The sequence below is a fragment of the Halichoerus grypus genome, chromosome 9 (assembly GCF_964656455.1).
Source record: "Halichoerus grypus chromosome 9, mHalGry1.hap1.1, whole genome shotgun sequence".
In the NCBI taxonomy this organism is placed as follows: Eukaryota; Metazoa; Chordata; class Mammalia; order Carnivora; family Phocidae; genus Halichoerus; species Halichoerus grypus.
In genome coordinates, this window is record NC_135720.1 from 12,400,468 (window position 1) to 12,418,339 (window position 17,872).

The 17,872-nt window shown below is 42.8% G+C and overlaps 1 protein-coding gene across 5 annotated transcripts in view; it reads right to left on the reverse strand.

The window, feature by feature from the left end:
• Positions 1 to 17,455, reverse strand: part of TIAM2 (TIAM Rac1 associated GEF 2) — a 228,988-nt gene extending 211,533 nt beyond the window's left edge. For 4 of the 5 annotated variants that reach the window (XM_036112076.2, XM_078054538.1, XM_078054539.1 and 1 more), the window contains exon 1: positions 17,292 to 17,455. The gene's annotated coding sequence lies outside the window, so the exon portion shown is untranslated. The remainder of the gene's footprint in view (positions 1 to 17,291) is intronic. The other variant, XM_078054540.1, reaches the window with a different exon arrangement.
• Positions 17,456 to 17,872: the final 417 nt, after the last annotated feature.

Consider the following 17,872-nt stretch of genomic DNA (forward strand, 5'->3'; position numbering starts at 1 on the left):
GTCATTCTTGAAGGAAAGGCACAAAAGTGTAAGGAAGGCCTGACACAGACATACATATTTCAGAAAAGCTCCCAAGGTGATTAAGAACCCGTTCCCCAGACTGAGAACTTCTGCCCTAGCTAAGGCTCTGACATGTTTTGTGAATCCTTCAGAGATACTTCATGGCATCTACCTATCTATAGCATTCATTAATATGTATACACACACACACGTGTGTACAGATAAACACACATAGCTCAATGTAAATATATATCCATATGTAACCCTATATATAAATATATCCATATATATATATATATATGCATAAATTTAAGACATATTTTACCTTAAAACTTAATATACCTATATGGGTTGATTATTTTGTCAACTTAAAGGATGTTTTGGGGATGAGATTAGCATTTAAATCCATAAACTTGGAATAAAACAGGCTGCCCTTCATGTGAGTAGGCCTCATCCAATCAATGGAATTCCTGAACAGAAAAGACCTACCTGAAAAATAGAAGAAAAAGGAAAACTTCCAAATTCACTCCATGAGGACAGAATTACCCTTATACCAAACCAGATAAAGGCACCACAAAAAAAGAAAACTACAAGCCAATATCTCTAATGAACAGAGACACAAAAATACTCAACAAAATACTAACAAAACAAATCCAACAATATATTAAAAAAAAAAATCATTCACCACAATCAAGTGGGATTTGTTTCTGGGTTGCAAGGGTGGTTCAATATTGGCAACTCAATGTCGAACATCACATCAATAAGAGAAATAAGAACCATATGATACCTCAACAGATGCAGAAAAAGCATTTGACAAATACAACATCCATTCATGATAAAAACTCTCAACAAAGTAGGTTTAGAGGGAACATACCTCAATAAAGGCCATACATGAAAAACCCACAGCGAACATCACCCTCAGTGGTGAAGAACTGAGAGCTTTTCCCTAAGGTCAGGAACAAGACAAGGATGTCCACTCTCACCACTTTTATTCAACATAGTACTGAAAATCTTAGCCACAGTAATCAGACAAGAAATAAAAGGCATCCAGATTGGCAAGAAAGAAGTAAAACTGTCACTATTTGCAGATGACATGATACAATATATAGAAAACCTGAAAGACTCCACCAAAAAACTGCTGAAACTGATAAATGAATTCAGTAAAGTTGCAGGATACAAAATCAATGTACAGGAATCTGGTGCATTTCTATACATTAATGAAGCAGCAGAAAGAGAAATTAAGAAAACAATCCCACTTACAGTTGCACCAAAAACAGTAAGATACCTAGGAATCAACCTAACCAAAGAGGTGAAAGACCTGTACGCTGACAACTATAAAACACTGATGGAAGTGTAGATGACACAAATGGAAGTGTAGATGACACAAATGGAAAGATATTCCATGCTCATGGAGTAGAAGGTCAGATATTGTTAAAACGTCCATACTACCCATAGCAAGTAGCAATCCCCATCAAAATACCAACAGTATTTTTCACCAAGCTAGAACAATTCTAAAGTAAGTATAGATCCACAAAAGACCCCAGATATCCAAAGTAATCTTGAAAAAGAAAAAGCTGGAGGCATCACAATTCCAGACTTCAAGTTGTATTACAAAGCTGTACTGATCTGGGGCACCTGCGTGGCTCAGTCGGTTAAGTGTCTGCCTTCGGCTCAGGTCATGATCTCAGGGTCTTGGGATCGAGCCCCACGTCATGCTCTCTGCTCAGCGGGGAGTCTGCTTCTCCCTCTCCCTCTGCCACTCCCTACCCCCCTTGGTCCATCTCTCTCTCTCAAGAAATAAAATCTTAAAAAAAAAAAAAAAACAGCTGTACTGATCAAAACAGTATGGTACTGGCACAAAAACAGACACAGATCAATGGAACAGAATAGAAAACCCAGAAATAAACCCACAATTATATGGTCAATTAATCTCTGACAAAGCAGGAAAGAATATCCAATGGGAAAAAGAATGTCTCTTCAAGAAATGGTATTGGGAAAACTGGACAGCAACATGAAAAGAATGAAACTGGACCACTTTATTACACCATACACAAAAAATAAATTCAAAGTGGATTAAAGACCTAAATGTGAGACCTGAAACCATAAAAATCCTAAAAAATTAATTTATTTGACATCAGCCATAGCAACTTTTTTCTAGACAGGTCCCCTGAGGCAAGGGAAACGAAAGCAAAAATAAACTGTTCAGACCACGTCAAGATAAAAAGCTTCTGCAGAGCGAAGGAAACAATCAACAAAACTAAAAGGCAACTTATGGAATGGGAGAAGATATTTGCAAATGATGTATTCAATAAAGAGTTAGTAACCAAAATATATAAAGAACTTATAAAACTCAACACCCGAAAAATAATTCAATTTAAAAATGGGCAGAAGACACAGTCTTTCCTCCAGAGACATACAGACATGTGAAAAGATGCTCATCATCACTTATCAAGGAAATGAAAATTAAAACCATAATGAGATATCACCACATAACTTTCAGTGGCTAAAATCAACAACACGAGAAACAACAATTATTGCTGAGGATGTGGAGAAAAAGGAACCCTCTTGCAAACTGGTGCAGCTACTCTGGAAAACAGTGTGGAGGTTCCCCAAAAAGTGAAAAATAGAACTACCCTACAATCCAACAATTGCACTACTGGGTATTTACCCAAAGAATACAAAAACACTAAATCAAAGGGATACATGCACCCCTATGTTTACAGCAGCATTATGTACAATAGCCAAGATATGGAAGCAGCCCAAGTGTCCATCAACTGATGAATGGATCAAGATGATGTGGTATAGATATACAATGGGATAGTATTCAGCCATAAAAAAGAATGAAATCTTTCCATTTGCAACGACATGGATGGAGTTAGAAAGTATCATGCTAAGAGAAATAAGTCAGTCAGAGAAAGACAAATACCATATGATTTCACTCATATGTAGAATTTAAGAAATAACCAAAAGGGAAAAAAAAGAGAGAGAGACAGACAAACCAAAACAGATTCCTAACTACAGAGATCAAACTGATGGTTACAAGGGGAAGTGGGTGGGGGAGATGCGGGAAATAGGGGATGGGGATTAAGGAGTGCACTTGTGATGAGCACCCAGTGATTAAAATAAAAACTTCAAAAAAAATTTTTTTTAAAAGACCTGCCTGAACAAGACAACTTTATCAGACTTTATCTGCACCATCGGCTCTCCTGGGTCTCCAGGCTGTCGGCCCACACTGCAGATTTTGGATTTACCAGCCTCCAAGATCATGTGAGTCACTTCCTTATAATAAAACTCTTTTGATATAGTAGCATTATCAACAATAGCCAAATCATGGAAAGGGCCCAAATGTCCATCAACTGATGAATGGATAAAGAAGATGTGGTACATGGGGCTCCTGGGTGGCTCAGTCGGTTAAGCATCTGCCTTTGGCTCAGGTCATAATCCCAGGGTCCTGGGATGGAGCCCTGTGTCAGGCTCCCTGCTCAGCAGGGAACCTGCTTCTCCCTCTCCCTTGGCCTGTCGCTCCACCTACTTGTGCTCTCTCTCTGTCAAATAAATGAAATCTAATGTGGTACATATATACAATGGAACATCACTCAGCCATCAAAAAGAATGAAATCTTGCCATTTGCAACGATCTGGATGGAACTAGAGGGTATTATGCTAAGCAAAATAAGTCAATCAGAGAAAGACAAATACCATATTTCACTCATATTTGGAATTTAAGAAACAAAACAGACGAATATAGGGGAAAGGAAGGAAAAAAAGAAGAGAGGGAAGCAAACCATAAGAGACCCTTAACAACAGAGAACAAACTAAGGGTTGACAGAGGGAGGTGGGCCAGGGATGGGCTAGAGGGGAGATGGGGATTAAGGAGAGCACTTACTGTGATGGGCACTGGGTGTTATATGGAAGTGATGAATCACTGAATTCCACTCCTGAAACCAGTATTATACTGTATACTAACTAAAATTTAAATAAAAATTTGAAAAACATAAAATTATAAAAATCCACAAAAAATAAAACCCTTCTTGGATACTTAGGGTACATATAGCATCCTAATATACTCTATAGAACCCTAATATACCATATACAATACACACACATATGCACATACACACATATGTATGTATATATTTATATTAAACTAAAAAGTTTCAAGTCATAGTTATCCTTACTACATGCAATATACTTAGATACTTTCTATTCCATATTATGCTTTGTTATTCTACCTCATGTGTCTTAATATGGGTAATGGTCAAAAAAGAAAAGTCAGAAAGCCACTGGAATTAAAAAAAAAAACAACTCTATCCCTAGAATTAAAAAAACTTGAAAACTTGAAAGAAAACAACCTGACCCACTAAACTGATGTCACTGCCCGTGACAGTTTGAAAAACACTGTTTTGTTCAAAAGGCTGCATACTGTATAGTGTTCTGCCCCTGAAGGTCTTCATGTAACAGACCATAGAAATTATTCCATATTTATGGATACTTATTTTGTAGATCTTTTCTGATAATGACAGAGAGATAAGGAAAAAGAGTGAGAATAAGGGTTTCCAAACATTGAGTACCAAAATCAAGTTTAAACTAAGTCACAATTTACCTTAAGGCTGATTTTAGGGTTTCCATAAAGTGAACGACAAAAGGAACCAAGAGCAGTAGGCAGACATCCTCTTTGGACTCTTGGGACCTATGAGATCTTTCATTTCTTTTATTGAAACATTAGTACTACTGCTCTCCCTCTCACCTATTTTCCAGCAAAGACTCCAGTCAAGAGTAGGAAATGCAATTTCAGGCTTGACCATCAGATTTACAAGAACAGTTTAAATTATATGAATTCAATTACACATACTAGCTAAACACAAGGCAGGAAGGCACATCCCTGTTACCCAAATCATCCCCTCCCCCTTTCCTTTCTACTAATTTCCCCATTTCTACCTGAAATGAGCTGGAAATCTTCTGTTACCATGAAAGTCTCAAACTCATTTACTTCCTACCTATTTACGTATCCCAAACACAGTTTCTTATATTAAAAAGCACAAATCAGATTCTTCCAACTTTTTTTTTTTTTAAGATTTTATTTATTTATTTATTTGACAGAGAGAGAGCTAGCGAGAACAGGAATACCAGCAGGAGGAGTGGGAGAGGGAGAAGCAGGCTTCCCACCAAGCAGGGAGCCCGATGCAGGGCTCGATCCCAGGACCCTGGGATCATGATCCAAGCTGAAGGCAGATGCTTAACGACTGAGCCACCCAGGCGCCCCAGATTCTTCCAACTTTTTAAGTAGCCCTCTATAATAGAGCGCCAAGAGCATACAGAATCAGAGAGAAAGGTACCAATGCTTGGGCCTTAGAAATTCTCTTCCATGGATTCGTGACTACGGTCAGTTCTGCGGAAGGGCCCCAGGGACTTTCCCATCCCCATCTCAGGGGAGTAAGAAAGCCAAAAGGACACATGAATCCTTTTGTCCTCTGCCCCTGCTGTAACTCACATAATTCCACTTTATCTCTTTTGTATTTTGGAGATTCACAAAAGATGTAGTTTGGAACAAAAGAGTCCACTGATTTCAAAGGTGTGAAAAACCAGTAATATTGTACATTTCACAAATAGGAAAACAGAAACCCAGAGAAGCTGAATGCTGTCTCTGGATCTACAACCCCATTCAGTGCAGACCAGCACTGGACCTCCACAGCAGCAGTCCTCCAAAGGTGGTCAGGACCAACAGAAGCAGTATCTCTTGGAAACTTTAGAAATGAAAATTCTCAGGCCAGTCCCAGATCCTAATCAGAAGGGGGAGGGTGGGAGGGTGGGTTCCAGCCATCTGTGTTTTAACAGACACTCCAAGTGATTGGGATGCCCTGAAGTTTGAGAGTCTCTGTTCTGGAGCAAATCCCATTCTTTCCATTATTCTCTTCCTCTTCCTATTCTGATCCCACATCTCCACTAGAAGCACACATGAAGCAACCGCCCCCAAAATACTGAACCTAACTGCAGATTCACCCACTGAAAAAGTAAAGACATCACGAGGAGGTATTCAAACACAAGTATCACGCAGTCCATGAATTTTTTTCTTTTCTCACAATAGGAACATCCACATCCCAAAGGGTCAAATAAAAGTATCAGTTTTCAAAGAATAATTCAAGAGGGCAGGATTCACTAATATTTCAGAAATTAAAGCTCGATGGGGCACCTGGGTGGCTCAGCTGGTCAAGCGTCTGACTCTTGGTTTCGGCTCAGGTTATGATCTTGGGGTTGCGGGACTGAGTCCCATGTCAGGCTCCATGCTCAGCAGGGAATCTGCTTGAGATTCTCTCCCTCTCCCTCTGCCCCGCACCGCACCTGCGCTCACTCTCTCTTGCTCTCTCAAATAAATATTAAAAAAAGAAAGAAAGAAATTAAACTTCAAAAGTGCTCTAAGAAACATTTTCAGAAAACCAGAATCATGGTACCCTAGACTGTCAATGACCAATAATATCTAAGAATAGCACCAAAAAGACAGCTAAAAGATTATTAAACTATGAGACAGCTCCTTCTAGAAAAACCTAGTTCAGATACCTGAAAATAAGTAGAAACACAACTATTTCTCATCCCCAGCCTGAGGTGATTTAATTCCACCAGGACTCACTGTTTGTAAGGTTTGAGGTAGAAATCCATCATCTACACAGGTGAATTTGCTGACCTTCTGCAAAATAAACATACAAGAGGCACTAGGCAGAGTAGCTGTTGTGAGCTACATTTCAATTTCATGCTATTTTAACAACTTTCAAGAGTGCCAAATGAGAAATTACAACATAAAGCTTGAACATCTGAAGTTAGGAAACACCATGAGAATCATACTATTCAAACCCTTGGTCATTTTTTTCTTTATGAAATAAAATCTTTCAAACTAGTTCCTATTAAGCATTCGGTTGGTGAACTTTCATCTTGAAAAGTAAATACAGTATATACCAAAGTGGAGAGGCTTGGGGGAGGAGTGACAAGAGGGAGAAGCTTTTAGCTAATTTCCTGAATTGACTAATGTGAATAGTACAATTGGCTCACAAAGAACATTAATATTGCCATAGCCTCTGCTCATTTATTCACTTCAGATTAGTATAAAGGGATGCATTGCAATAATGAACATTTGATAGGCAAAGCCCTCCTCATCTCTTATCAACATTCCCCTACCCCCTCCCCACACAAACTCCTACTGTTTGCTTATCTGCAAAAACCTACAAAATACTTCAATAGCAAAGACACAAAACGTGAAAACCATACTTCAGACCACAATAATTAGTAGGGGTTGATAGAATTTAAAGTATCAGTTGTTGCTTTTTAAAACAGTTAACAAAAACATCACAGCTATTTATCAACATAAAGGCAAGACAAAGCCATGTATCTTCTTACACAAAATAAAGGGGTGTATTAGCAGTGCCCATCTGGCTAAGTCGGGAAAGCATGCAACTTTTGATCTCAGGGTTGTGAGTTCAAACCCCATTTTGGGTGTAGAGATTACTTTAAAAAAAAAAATCTTTTAAAAGGGGGGGGTGGAAATGAACTAGATTGCTTCTAAAATTCTTTTCAGCTCAAATAATGTATATGGTATCCTCAAATTCCCTACTCACAAATTATTAGGAAAAAGTCTATCTTTGTGCAGATGACACAATCTGCTTTAAACAACCTAATAAGCTCCGGTTGTAGGCCATCCCAGGTAAAGGTGTGCATTCCTTTGGACAACCTCTAAAGCACACAAGCTAAGAAGCTGTTACTGCCTTTGCTGATTCTAAAAAGTTGGAGGTTTCATTTCCATTCCCACAGAAAATCTAAAACATTTCCTGGTTCTCTGATGCAGTCCTCGTAACAGGTCCTCCTAATTGTTAAGCAGAGGAAAAAAAAAAAAAAGTCTCGAATAGATAATCCTGGGATGTAGGCCTAGCTCTGCTTGCCACTAACTTCATATGACAGAGGAGTAAAGCAGGTCATTTAACTTCCCTCAAACCTCAAGCTTCTCTTCTGAGAAATGGGTTGAATTACAAGATTTCTGAAGGTCATTCTGTTCTAAAATACTTACTGAGTGGCACCTAGGTGGCTCAGTCAGTTAAGCATCCGACTCTTGATTTCAGCTGTGGTCATAATCTCAGAGTTGTGGGATCAAGTTCTGCATCCAGGCTGGGCATGCAGCCTGCTTGGGATTCTCTCTCTCTCCCCCTCTGCCCCTCCCCCACCTCTCTCTTCCCCTCTCTATAAATAAATAAATTAAATAAATAAATAAATAAATAAAATGCTGACACATGACAACTCTTAAAGTAATGCCGCACGGTTTGTGATTTGAGACATTTTTAATGTGTATGTGAATATAAATCCTCTTGTTTGTATCATTTTTAAAAGTCTGTCATATCTTCTGCACACAGAAATATAAATGTACTAAAATTATTCAAGAATTCCTAATGCATTCTATAAATCTTTAAAGATTTTCCTTTAGACAACACAAAAATTCTGAGGTATTACTTAGCGTTGACAATAAAATGGGTATGTGCCCATCCATTTTCAGAACTACTCATTTACTGATCTGCTGAAAATTCCAAGTATTGGCTGCCAGCTGTGTATACACCATTCAAGTTTTAGTCAATTCTCTAACTAATGAGATTTATCAAGCCATCAAAATTTAGTTTCTGTGACAGCTTTTCAGAAAATGCCATACTGCAATGACATTCTCAATACACACCAAGACTCTGGCGATGTCAACCATCCTGGACTCAATTTCCTCACACATTTAGACTAGTGGCCAAGGTGGAACTTATTACAGTCAGATTTAGTGACATCTCCCAGTTTTTAGACAGGTAATTTTAAAATCCCAATTACATGGAAACCTGAAATAGAACTAAGCAAAATGCTGCCTGTTACTGTTTCTTAGGAAATGATCTTTATTGAAGATAGAAATGCTTTTTCATTAACAGTTATTACAAAATAGGTGTTCCTAAATACACTGAAATTTTCTCTAGTTTTCACTATTGATATAATTAATATACTTAACAAATCTTTTCTTTAAAGACCACATGTTTCTTTTAAGACTTTTATTTAGAGAGAGAGCATGTGCGCACGTAAGGGAGTAGGGGAAGAGGGAAAGAGAATCCCAAGCAGATTCCCTACTGAGCACGGGCTGAAGAGGGGCTCGATCCTCAATCTCAGGACCTGGAGATCATGACCAAAGCTGAACTCAAGAGTCCCACGCTCAACCCACCTAAGCCACCCAGGCAACCCCCAATGTTTCTTTTTAAAAAATAGTGCCCATCACGCTACAAATCACAGGTAAGTCAGAAAATAAGGAAAACTACTGCATTTGTAGGTGGATAACCTCCAAGTCTCTTGCCCCCTCTGGCAAATTAACTAACACGGTTAGCCCTCCCAATACTAGACAAGCCCCTTCAGACAGGCACCATGCAGGGGAGAGACACAGGAAAGGGTGCCTGGGTTCCACGGGCACACCCCCACCTCCTCTCCAGGCTGAGTGTCCTACAGAGCAAATGTCACCCAAAGGGGAGTGTTTCTCAACTACAGCCCCCAGCAACACCTGATGTGCTTGATAAAATGCACGCCAGATCTCCAGAATCATCATCTCAGGCTAAGTTCCAGGAATCTGCATTTTCATCTGCAAAGTATTGCGTGATGGGCATGAAGGAGGGCACGTGATGTGATGAGCCCTGGGTGTCATACACAACTGATAAGTTATTGAACCCCACCTCTGACATTAATGATGTACTATGTTAGCTAATTGAATTTAAATTAAAAAAATAAAAGAATAAAAGAAAAAAAAATAAAGTTAATTTTAACTTCCAAACTGATAGGCAAATTCAAGTTTGAGAACTGCCATCGCTGGCCTCAATTTCTCCACCTGTAAGAGAAGCTAACAAGACCTGACCGCTTCCTAAATCCTCTTCTGACTGGTCATCCTCACAATCCATCCCATTAAGGCTCAGCAATGCCACCATTTTACCACACTGTCATAGTAGCTCCACCTGGGGCCCGCCGTGGCTACTTTGTTCTACACGTACTCCACATGGCTACTGTGTTTATACATATTCTATAGCCACCCTGCTCTTCAGAACGCCACCTTCACCACCTCCACGAAGGCACTGATCTTACCTCAGGTTCTTCCCCACCCCTCCTAGTTCAAAACGGAATTCCCCTACACCCAGTTCCGGAGACCTTGACATTCACATTATCCACAGCCCCCAAGACCACAGATAACTACCTCCTAGCAATGTCTCATTACTCCTTCTGGATTTACCGAGACTCAACATGCTCCCAGCCCTGCCCTCCTTCCTAGTGTTGGGTGATGGCTAGCAGTCCTCCAGTAATGTTCCAACGCCAGTGAGCATAATAGTAGAGAACAAATACGCTACTTTTAAATTCTCATAACATTTTTTCTTTTGTTTTCTTGTATTCAATTCTGCATAGAAGCATTGAGTTTTATAGCTGAAAAGTCATTTAGTCCAATGTGATTCCCCTGGCCACCAACGTTGCAAATTAAGAAATGGAAATGCGGGGAGGAGGTCGTGTTTTGTTCAAGATCACACACCTATTTTTGGCAAAACTGCCCAAAACCCAGGCTCTTAAATCTATCCAAAACCCACAGCTCCAATCATTTGTCAATATGGTATGCTGACTGTCTGGATAAATACCAAGAACAATTCAATTAAACACATACAAGTATCTTTCAAATAGTTCATCCTCTGTTGCCCATCAGAATGGAGAAAAATGAAGTACTGAAAAAAGTAATATGGGTCCCCAAACAACACAAATAGCAGATGATCACTTCTAAATAGTTAATAAGGAATCCAACTGAGAGGGGCAGAACACGGACATACATACAACCTCTATGTGGGCAAGACCGCCATTTAGCAGATGGACCCTAAGAGTTCAGAGGATAGAGTATGCTTTTCAAGAGAAAATAAGGGGGTAGGAAAGTATCAGGGAGAGCTGCAGGAGGAGGACTGAGCTGAGAGGGCTGTGCACTCTCCAGATAAAACAACAAAATTCTGCTGCAGGAGAAAATGAGAAGAAGCAAGCTGCTGGTGGGGCTGGATGTGTATATAATGAGTGGATCCAGTCAGAGTGTTTCTGATTTCGAGTCTTACGTAAAATAAAGTTATTTGCCCACATGGCATCAGTGCCCTTCTCAACAAGAGGTTCATCAGACAGCTGTGAAGGGAAAGTTAATACAGAGAACTATGGTTTCATAGTCATTATGTTTCTCCAGAGGGAAAGTTCAAAATGGAACGGTTAAATGGGAAAATATTTCAGTTTTTGATTTAGCAAACATTCATCAAGGTTTCATGTCTACATACAGTAAATATTAATCCCAGACGTTTCAAACGCCACCAACACAAATGATAACTTAATTCATTTTAATGTATTCCAGATGTGGTTCTTCCTCAGTTTCTGTTCCTATATACAAATGCCTTCTTTTGAGAGTACAAAAATATCCATTTTAAACCAGCTTCATGGTTATCCAGAGTGGTAAGGGTAAACAGGACTATTATCCTATCAACTACCACCCTAGTGTGAGGCCAGAAGTGCAAAACGGATGAGAAGGACTTGATGTCTCAGCTACCAGAAGACATTAGATGAACCACTCGAACACAATTTCATTTTCTTCCTGAGAAATCTAAGCCCCTCCTATGTTTAGGGGAGTTGCCAAACGTATTCCAGACCAAAACCTAGATCCATTAATACTCAGTATAATGACATTGCTACCACCCCACGCGGAGGAAAAGATAGAGCAACATTTTTAGCACTTTGTTATTGATAAAGTCCATTTAAAGAGTCAGCTATCTGGCAAAGGGTCACTCGACTTTAAAATCATGGTATCACCTTTAAAAACCATTTCAATGACCACTTCACACACCATCAACACCACCTCAGAGCGTCCGCTGCACACCATGCGGAACCTGGAAGGGGTACAGAGAGCAGGCCCAGTGCTCCCTGTGTGATGGAGAAATCCCCAACAACTAAATATCCCACGACGAATGCAACAACCAACCGATACACACCTCATGCTAATGAAATGCCTGGAAACCCAAGAGAGGCAGACACTCCAAAGGAAGGCTCGGCAGAGTCTCAACGGATGAAGGCAACAAGGAGTTCGCCAAACAGGGAAGAAGCATCAAAGGGAATGGTGTGCAAAGAAATGGAAAAACGAAGGAGTCGGGCCTGTACTTGGCCACACCACCCCACAGCTCTGTCCTGCTGAACATCCTGATTTTACACAATTTGAGATAACTACATGGCACATACAAGGAGGGGGGAATGAACACTTCCAGAACTCTTTCACTGTGGCCAGCAAGGTTCTAAGCACATTATGTAAATTAATTCATTAGTTTCTCAATTCTCAAAACAATCTTCTATGAGGAATGCACTGCTATCACCCTCCTTTTAGAGACGAAAACCCTGAGGCATAAAAACCTCTTTACTAGACAAAAACCACTTTGAAAATCGATGGTCACCAGAGGGGAGGTGCGGAGTGAGTGGGTGAAATAGATGGAGGGGCACTGAAAGTACATTCATCATGACAAGCTCTGAGTACCACAGAGAATTGTTGAATCACGCCTGAAACTAGCAACACTGTATGTTAACCATACCAGAATTTAAAATTTTTTTTTAAAACCACTTTGAATTTTAAAATAACAAAATACTGCCTTAAAACCCATCAGTATACTTTAAAGGTAATGGGAATCCATACCTTTTACCAGTTTAAGGGAAGATTTGCAAGCTTATTCACTAAGCCATTTCCCAAACCACTAATGAGAAGAGAACCTTCAAAATTCCAGTTCTGCATCTTGTTCCCAATGCAAAGGAATCAGTAACGGGAACTCCTAAAGAACTACCTCCAAGAGACACAGTCTGAAATCTAACCATGAATTTAAAAGAAACCTTGTAACGCAACACCATGAAAACACAATGAAAGCTGCAGTCCAGATTCTGTTACTCAATCTACAAACCTCATAAATGGAAACAAAGCAGACCCACTTCCAGCTGGATGGAATGCCTGGGGAGGATCGGGCTAGATCCCAGGGCAGGCGAAATCCAAGACAGGAAACACACCACACACCCCTGGCGGGGAACCCTGTCAGGCCACCAGCCTGATTCCACCACCCCTAGTTTGTGGGAGGGCTTCAGACTGGGAACTTCTCGTTCTTTCTTAAAATTCTGAACCGAGTCATAAAAACAAAAGCCTTCAAATTCTAGGTTGTGATTAAAATCCTTGATTCGCTTACAATTACAGACATGCCAACGGCTGACAGGATGAAAGGGGAACGTGGAAGCAGACAGAGGTGGGTCCGATCTCAGCTGTGTGGCTGCATTACTAGGTGAACTTGGGTGAGGGGGCCCCCACAGGTCCCCAACCTTCTCCTCCTATGTCGCCGAGATCAGTGAACATCCGTAACTGGGCACAATCCTCCCTGCCCTCCACACTCTGTCACTCACCAAGCCCATTTCACCGTCTAGTTTCGGAAACCTCCTGGCCAGTCCCCAGCCCTCTAAGCCACTGCCTTTCAGCCTCCGCCTTATTACACCTGCTCTTTCTTCCACCAGCCCTGCCTTCCTAAATCCACAGCCTACGAGGGGCGTGGTCTACCATGCAAATCTCTTCTGCCTAAGAGGTGATTCTTCAATCACAATGTCAACTGCCTTTCTTCTCTACTGGAAGTTCCCTTACTTCAAAGATTTAAGGTACTTAATGCAACTTACGGGCTCACTAAATGCCTGTTCTATGTTGAGGGGCAGAGTAGGCTTCGGTTTCTTCCTCATTCCACAAATGGAGAAACTTGGTGCTCCCTTTGGAGGCATAAATGGGACCATGCTTACACAGAGCCTAGCACAGTGCCCTGTAGGCACTTCCTGCCACAGATTCTCTCGTTACTCTTCAGTGTTCCAAAGTGTGCAAAGTATTTTCACACATGTGAGCTCATTTGACCCTTCTAATAACTCTGAGACTTATGAGGTTACATGAAGAAACAGGCTGGTGATGTTTAAGGCCCCAGAATCAAGGCTAGTTCTTGGCAAGATCTACTGATTCCAAATCCTGAGTTTTTCTATGATGCCTTGTCAGGAGCTCTGGCACTGTTTATAGAAAACCATTCCTACCCATCTCTTCCACGAAGTTTATCCAACAGAAAGTGTTATTTTATTGCAATTATGGAATACAAACACATAGGCCAAATGCCACTGTAACGGACTCAAAGGACTTTGGTTTGTGCTATATCGAATAATTCAACTATCAACTGGCTCATTCATTCACGCCTTCATTCAGCAAATTATTTATCACATGCCAATTCGATACCAGGCACTGTGTTTGGTGCTGGGAATCTTCCCTTTCCCTGAGAAATTATAATTATACTGTACAAGGTTTTCCAACGGAGGCCAACAGTGGAAGGTACAGAACGCCAGTACCTGAATAAACATAGCAAGAGCCAGAAAATCTGAGAGCTCATCCTGGCTATGCTCCTACATAAGCTCTGGGACCTTAGACAAGTCCCTGGTACTAGAGTTCCTTACCTATAAAATAGAAAAATTGGCCCATATTATCTTTAAAGTTATGCTGTGCTATGAATTCTAGAGATTCCAGGATTCCATACAATCAGCAAGTACTTTTGACATTTACAAGTATTATTTTATACAATTTTATAAAATTTTGTAATTTTTAGGATGACTTAAGTTCTTATATGAAATGGCACTTCAGCTCAATTTATTAATACATGTTAATGTAAGAAAAGCTCTTTATGGCCTTAACTTTCAAGATTCTTGCACCCTTCTCTCAGCAAACCATGACTAGACGTGTAAGCCTTAGTGCCTTAAAAGTAGCTAAGGAGGCCCATTACATGTTGGCACACATCTCTGATGCCCACCTATAAATTCATACTCCCAGATTCTTCCCTATAATCAAGTAGAAGACATCTGTTTAAGAATCACCCTGAACAGCCAGGCATAAGATAGAGCGAACTGAAGCACATTCCTATATGCTGACTTATATGAGAAATCTTCCCCCAAACACTTGTTTCAGAATTTTCTAGAGTCCTATAGAAGTAATCCTTTCTTTACTCACTCATTCCAGGAATCTTAATTGAGCTCCTGCTCTGTCAGCCTCTGGGATGGGTGCTGAGTACAGCAGTGCAGAGAGGCTGAAGCAGGGTCATCACTAGCCCATACTGTGTTTTTGGATGAATTACAAGAGATGCCCTGTCCCAGTGGAGACGAGCGCACCAAGGGTTTGGTAAGTGGGGTGCAAACTGGATTTCTACCTCTACTTGTCCACTGGACAGGATAACCTTGTGCAGTGAACAACCTGCAGAACTGTACAAGGTAGCATAGCTAGGTGTGTTTTTAAAAAATCATGTTCTAGTAGGGGCACTGCCTACTATAAGAGAAGGAGCTTAAATGCCTAGGAATAACAGGGAAGAAAAGGCTTCCTGGAGAAGGCATTTGACTGACACATGAAGGATGTGTGGGTAAACAGCAGATGGAAATGGGAGTAAGAATAGTGTAAGCGGAATGTTCATTCATTCCAGATAGTGGTCTAGAAATGACAACTTGGAAGTACTACGATGTGTCTGGCAGGGTGTAATGCATGTGTGTAAGGAGATGGGGGGGGGGTACTCTGTGAACTGTGCCCGGACAAGACTGAAAAGGCAGGCAGGAGCCAGATTATGAAGCATCTTATATGGCATGACATGTTAAGGTGTGGAAACCTGATTCTGAGATCACTAGGGGCTTGTTTTGCCACTGAAAATAAACTCTTCCTCAATTATACCTAACCATATTTTTCTTTTTACATTTGCCAATCACAAAGATCTCTGATACCCTAAAGCAACAAGTCCTATAAGCCAAGCAGGCAAAATCCAACAGAAAACAAATTTGCTTTTAGAACTGCACCAATTTTGTTTGATATTTCATTTTTAGAATTTAAAAACCTTAAAGAATATCAGGAAACATCTTTAAATGTGTATATACACAAGTTCTACTGGTTATGCTCAAATTATAAGCCCAGTAATTGACACTTTTTATTCAGAGCCTAGCTCTGAAATATTTATAGCATATGGTCTGCACCTGTAAGAAACTTGTAACACTTATTTTAAAAACTTCTAGAGACACCCCAGCTTAAACTATTGGAGAGGGCAATGGAGATAGCCAGGTGCTAACCATTAAAATAATTATGTCAGCCACATTTGAGAACACGAGGTTGAATGGGTGAACAACCACAAGATGAGAACCCCAAGACCTTCACCACGTAGAAAATAAACGTCTTATCAGGACCCAAGTCTGCCTAGAAGATTTCGAGGGAAACCAGGCTGCCTCTTACAGAGACACGCAGAAGGCGACGCAGAAAAATCTCCCCATAAATAGAATTCTCTCCAGAGCCAAGCAGCCTCCTCTCTGCCCCCACTCCCCAATTAAATAAAGTTACCCCATTTTGCTATTTTAAACATAAGGGGCAGAAGCCCATCAATATTAAGTTTCACCGTGTCTTAAAGATAAACTACCCTGTGCAATCTTACTCCATACCTTTACGGCGGCTGTCAGCAGTCAATTGTGGGAAGAAAGGACTCTTTTCTTCCTTAACTGGTTTTGGTAAATATGATCCATTTGGGACACAATGTGTCGGCTTTCCCAGAAACTTGGCACCTCGGGCCCCCCCCAGGAGCAGGGCCCGTCGGGGACGGTCGGCGGGGCGGGCGGGGCGGCCGCGGCGGGACTCGTCTCCCCCCCCACCCCCGCCTCGTCCTCCCCGCCGCGCCGGGGCTCCCACCGCCCGCAGCGCCCGAGGGCTTCGCGGGGGCCGCGCGCGCCTCTGAAAGTTGAGCCGCCGCCGGCCGCGATCTGCTCTCCAGGCCCCTCCCCGGGCTCCGCTCCCGGCCCCCACGACGGCTCGGCTCAGCCACACGCTGACACGCGAGGCCCGGGCCGGCCGGGTCGGGAGTGCGCCCGGCGTGCTCGCGCTGCCCGAGGCACCTCGTGGAAGAGAGTTCTGGCAAGTGTTGCCGCCGCCGGGCCGGCTGCACCGGGAAAGTGGAAGTGCCCAGCGCGCTGCCGCCGTCGCGAGGTCCGCGTCTGGCTCTGCTCTCCACGACCCCCACCAGCTCCCTCCCGGGGAAGAGGGAGGCCGGCGCCGGGAAACAAAGCGGAGGGGAGGTGGGACGGCGGGCCGGCCGCCGGGCCCGCCCGCAGGGGAGGGGGCCGCCGGGAGCCCCGCGCGGGGAATGGGGCCCGGGGCGCGCCCGCCGCCGCCCGCTCCGCCCGCCCGCCGCCCCTTACCTTAGCTCGAGCGCCCGGCCCTGCGCGCCCACCGCCCTGCCAGCCACACCGCTGTTCCCGCCGCGCCCCCAGCGCGGGGCCCCGCGGGGATGCCGACTGCGCGGGGGGGGGGCGAGAAGTTGCTGGGGTGCCCGGGTCCTCCTGGGCCGACGCGGCAACGGCCGACCCTCGCCCTGCACGCAGCGCCTGTGGCAGCGAGAGCGGCCGCACCTCCTCCCCGGCCGCTCGGCCCGCCTCCCTCCCCGCCCGCCGCCCAGCCCTCCACTCCGCCCCGGCCCCTCCCCAGCCCCGTTCTTCCCCTCACCCCGGCCCGCGCCGATCCCCTGCCGCCCGGCCCCGACCGTCGCCTCCGGGGCTTTCTTTGGGACGCGCCAACTAACGAACACCCAGAACTCACAAACTCTGAGTGGGCGCCTACTCGGAGCTAGGCGCTCTGCCTGCCTTCGAAGCTCGAGTAAGCTCCAGTTCCTTCCCCAGGAGAGCTGATAATGGAGAAGATGTTTCCTCGGGTAGCACCGAGAACGGTGGCAGGAGGTATCCCAAGTCTCGTTGGGCAGGCGAGAGAGAGAGAGATGGAGGTG